Source organism: Solanum verrucosum, unplaced genomic scaffold (genome assembly GCF_900185275.1).
Source record: "Solanum verrucosum unplaced genomic scaffold, falcon-dt-bn FXZP01000074.1, whole genome shotgun sequence".
In the NCBI taxonomy this organism is placed as follows: domain Eukaryota; kingdom Viridiplantae; phylum Streptophyta; class Magnoliopsida; order Solanales; family Solanaceae; genus Solanum; species Solanum verrucosum.
Genome location: NW_026020200.1, coordinates 472,826 through 478,110, shown reverse-complemented (window position 1 = coordinate 478,110; position 5,285 = coordinate 472,826). Strand labels below are relative to the sequence as shown.

The 5,285-nt window shown below is 37.4% G+C and overlaps 1 pseudogene; it reads left to right on the top strand.

The window, feature by feature from the left end:
- The first annotated feature begins 1,154 nt into the window (after window positions 1–1,154).
- LOC125830023 (60S ribosomal protein L15-like) lies at window positions 1,155–1,751 on the top strand (annotated as a pseudogene).
- Window positions 1,752–5,285: the final 3,534 nt, after the last annotated feature.

The window sequence follows — 5,285 nt, the reverse complement described above, 5'->3', positions numbered from 1 at the left end:
TTTTCTTAAGTTAATTACATACAACAATAACATACCTAGTGTAATCCCATAGGTGAGATCTCAGAGGATAGAGTGTATGTGGACTTAAGCCCAGCCTCTTGGAGTTAGAGATGATGTTTATGAACAAGTTACTCTATATTCTAATCTTCTCTCAACTCCAAGAACTTTTCAGAAAATTACAGATTACATAATTAGAGAGTTCAGAAAAGTTGATACCAAAATTTGAGATTATGTAATTAAAGATTTTGTATTATGAAATCTTCCGAATAACTTGAAACACTAGACAGTACCATATTGTGCCTGTAACGCGATAAAATAGGTCAAATCTCTGGCAGAATAGCCGCCAATAAACAGGCTAGGCATTATGAATTATACCTCTTAAAGGCACCAGACAAAAAAACAACTTCTTCGGTTCGACAACGAGCAAACAAAGCTAATTTAAAAAATAGTGGCCTGCTTGAAAACACAGCTGCATTCCCCTCAACTAATCTGCCCTCTTCTATGGCAAGCACTTCGCTTGCACTGCCTTGTGTGAAAAGCTGGAATAAAATACATGAATATGCACGACGCCCAATGCCTCAAAAAGGTACGTAACGACCTTTCATACTCAATTCTTACTACACTACACATTTTCTATGAATTGAACACTCACAACAACAGCACTACCACTGCTATCTATCTAGCTTCCACAAAAACATGTAGCTACTAAAAAAAATGTAAATATGCAAATAGAATTACATATGCAATCACAAATGTATTCTATAAATAACATATGTGTGTATATAAGGAATGTCTATCGCCTAAATATTGCCTAATACCATATTGGGCATGTGCGCTCACAGGCATTCATCATCTAGTACTTTATAAAAATTCCAAAACTACTCTCCTCCAACCATAGAGAAGCAACCAATTTGAGCTCTTGGCTTGAATACAGAAATTATGAGACAACATTGTCTACCTAATTGGAAAAAAGATATGCTAAAATTAAAATTAAGGTAGTAGGATTATTATCTTGCCCTATCTCACAGAGGAATCTCTAACTTAGCCTTTACAAATATATTTTTCTCTAGAAAACATGTAGGGAAGACAATATAAACTTTGAACAGAACTTCATCGAGAACAGCTGAGTAAGAGTATAGAGTTTCGACACTACAATGGGTGCCTACACTTACATGTCAAAGCTATGAAGGAAGCAGCAGTCTGATGTGATGAGGTTCTTGTAGAGGGTGATATGCAGAGGATGGGAGTACCGCCAAATTCCATCAAAAGTGCGCGTCAGTAGGCCTACTCATCCTAAAAAGGCACGACACTTGGGTTACAAATCAAAACAGGGCTATGTGGTTTACCGTGTTCATGTGAAGCGTGGAAGAGGTTTGTATCAAAGGGTATTGTGTACGTTAAGCCTACCAACCAGGTTGTTACCTAGTTAAAGTGTCAGATTAGTAAACAATTTGTTGCTGAGGAGTGTGCTGGTAGGAAATTGGGTGTTCTTAAGGTCCTCAACTCTTACTGAATCAATGAGGATTCAACATATAAATACAAAAGTCATCCTGGTTGATGCAGCCCATGCTGCTGTGAGGAATGACCCAAGAATCAACTGGATCTGCAATCCAGTGCATAAGCATAGAAAACTTTGTGGAGTGACTTCAGCTGGGAAGAAATCCAGGGGTCTCCCGGGGAAGAAGACACTTTCACCACAAGGCAAGAACCTCAATATGGAAACCTGGAAGAGGAGCAGGCTTTGTCTCTAGGCCATTATCATTGATCTGCTTAAGAGTTTTTTATTGCATTTTTCACTTCTGTAGACCTTTTGTCCTCCTTTGAAATCAAGTTCTGCAACTTGGTAGAAACTCAATTCACTCGATGGATAATGTGATGATAGGTGGTAATGTTATACTATTATATTTATTAACTTTGAACAATCTTGAATTTAAACCTAATGAATAAGTAAGGAAGAAAAATTATGAGAAATTATCCTCAGAATTTAGCAGATTAACAGATTTATTCAATAATAATTGGCCAAAAAAGAGAACATTGAAAACACTAAAGAAACTCAATTTCATCTCCTTTAACCTATTATCAAAAAAATTATCCTCAGATTAACAATTTTATTCAAAACTTATCATCATTTTCAATAAAGGATACTAACATAAGCGCTCACATGAGTACATACAATATAAGCCAAACATATGCATAGTGCATGAAAACCAAAAAGAGGGAAAAAACCTAGATAATGCCATACAGTATAAACCAAGAATTGGGCAAACTTAGGCATTCCACAAAGCAATTAATAGTTCAAACAAAATAAACTTAATTTGAAAAGAAACAACCAACCTGTAAAAAGCATGTATTGACGAGCAGTAAGAAAAGAAGCCCGATTTTCCTTTCAAAGAACTGGAATGTGTAATGCAAAAACGTGGAGACACGCTGATTTCCTTTCCAAAAAGACTGAAGTTAAGACTGATTTTACTCTTATCAAACATAGAAAAGAAGAGATGCGCATCGTGTTGGGAAAACGCGGACAAACAACAAAAATATATATGGTAAAACTAATGGAAATAAAATGGGAAAATAATGACAAGAATTTTACGTGAAAACTCTTCTAAATAAGGGGAAAACCACGGGCCAAGAGGAGCAACTGATATCACTATAGTAATGAATTTTACATTGTATAGTCACGAATACAATACTCAAAATGACTACTACACACTCAAAAGGAATAACACTCTTTTGATTTCCACCTTACTAAAATATCGCTCACACTCTATTTTTCTTCACAGACTATTTTCTTATATAGTCTATGGAAACCTCACAGCTCTCTAAATATTTTACTCTCTCTGTGAATTGGTGTGTTTCACAAATGAGCAAAAAGCTCTCTATTTATAGGAGAAATATACTCCTAATTATGTCACCAATGACATCATGAAAATACCAAAGTTTCAAACTTTGCAACTATGTAGCTATCTTGGTAAGAATTAGTTGGTATGTAGTTGTACCAACTTAAGACTTTAACAAAAATGGGGGTTGGAACCCCACAAATCTCCCCCTCCAGTCCCATTTACCATAATGAGGTATCTCCAATTTCTTTACAGAGAGCTCATATCCACAAGTTCTTTGCATAACTCGAACTTGTCTTTCGGTATCACCTTAGTCAACATATCTGCAGGATTTTCACTTGTGTGGATCTTTTTGACGTGAAATGATTCACTCTCCACTTCCTCACGAATCCAATGATATCTGACGTCGATGTGTTTTGTTCTTGCATGGTACATGGAGTTCTTGCTCAAGTCTATTGCACTCTGACTATCACAATAGACAACATACTCCATCTGTTGCAATCCAAGTTCTTAAAGAAATCGCTTTAGCCATATCATCTCCTTGCCGGCTTCAGTAGCCGCAATATACTCAGCTTCAATTGTAGATAGTGCAACACACTTCTGCAACTTCGACTGCCATGATATAGCTCCCCCTGAAAAAGTAAACAAATATCCAGTAGTGGATTTTCTGCTATCAAGGTCACCTGCCATATCAGCATCTGTATAGCCCTTCAAGATTGGATCTGATGTTCCAAAACACAAGCATTCATCTGAGCTTCCTCTAAGATACCTGAGTATCCACTTCATAGCTTCCCAATGCTCTTTTCCCGGATTGTCGAGAAATCTGCTAACAACACCAACTGCGTGAGCAATATCAGGTCTAGTGCATACCATTGCATACATTAAACTTCCGACGACGGAGGAATATGGAACTTTGGCCATGCTCTCTTTTTCCTCCCTAACTGTAGGACACATCTTCTTGCTCAACTTCATATGACCAGTAAGAGGTGTACTAACAGGCTTAGCATTTTTCATATTGAAGCGCTCTAGTACACGTTCAATGTACTTCTTCTGTGACAAATAAATCTTCCTTTCATCTCTGAGATGAGTAATTCTCATGCCCAAAATTTGCTTGGCATGACCCAAGTCTTTCATAGCAAAAGACTTACGCAACTCTTTCTTCAACTCGTCAATCTTGGAAGTATTCTTGCCCACAATCAACATATCATCCACATACAACAAGAGGATGATAAAATCATTGTCAAAATTTTTTTGTACAAATACACAATGATCTGAAGAAGTCTTCTTATAGCCTTGCTCCCCCATAACAGATTCAAACTTTTTGTACCACTGTCTAGGAGCTTGCTTTAAGCCATAAAGACTCTTTTTGAGTTTGCACACAAAATTTTCTTTACCTTCTACTTTGAAGCCCTCAGGATGTTCCATATAAATTTCTTCTTCTAGGTCACCGTGAAGGAAAGCCGTCTTCACATCCATCTGCTCAATCTCTAAATTTAGACTAGCAGCCAAACCCAGAACAGTACGAATCGAGGACATTTTCACAACAGGAGAAAATATCTCGTCAAAGTCAATACCCTTCCTTTGACCAAATCCCTTAACAACCAATCTAGCTTTGTACCTTGGCTTCAAGTTGTGTTCTTCAAATTTAACTTTGAACACCCACTTGTTCTTCAAAGCTCTCATTCCCTTGGGCAATTTTACCAACTCATAAGTGTGGTTATCATGCAGAGACTTCATCTCATCTTGCATGGCTTCAATCCATTGATCCTTGTGCTCATTTTCCATGGCCTCATCATAGCATTCAGGTTGTCCCCCGTCAGTGAGTAACACATACTCATTGGGTGAATAACGAGAGGAAGGAACCCGTTGTCTTGTGGACCTCCTAAGCGGAATATTTGATTCGTCCACAACTTCATGAGCAGGAGGATCATCAATAACAATATAATTGTTATTATCAACATCAATATGTTGATTCGATACATGATTATGGGCGTCACCATGATCATCAAGCCCAATAACATCATGCATACTTGTGTGAGGAACTTCATCTAGATGAACTGTGTCATAAAAACTTGAAGATTCTAGCTTTTCCGCTTTGTCAATATCTTCAATTGTTTGATTCTCCATGAAAATAATATCACGGCTTCTCACAAGTTTCTTCTCAATTAGATCATATAGCCTGTAACCAAATTCATCAAGACCATATCCAACAAAGATGCACTGCCTTGTCTTGGCATCTAACTTTGACCTCTCATCTTTCGGCACATGTACAAAAGCTTTGCAACCAAATACTCTCAAATGGTCATAGGAAACATCCTTTCCATACCAAACACTATTTGGTACATCACTTTGCAAAGCAACAGCAGGAGATAGATTAATAACATGTGCAGCGGTTAATAAAGCCTCACCCCAAAATGAGCTCGGCAATTTTGCTTTAGAAAGCAAACA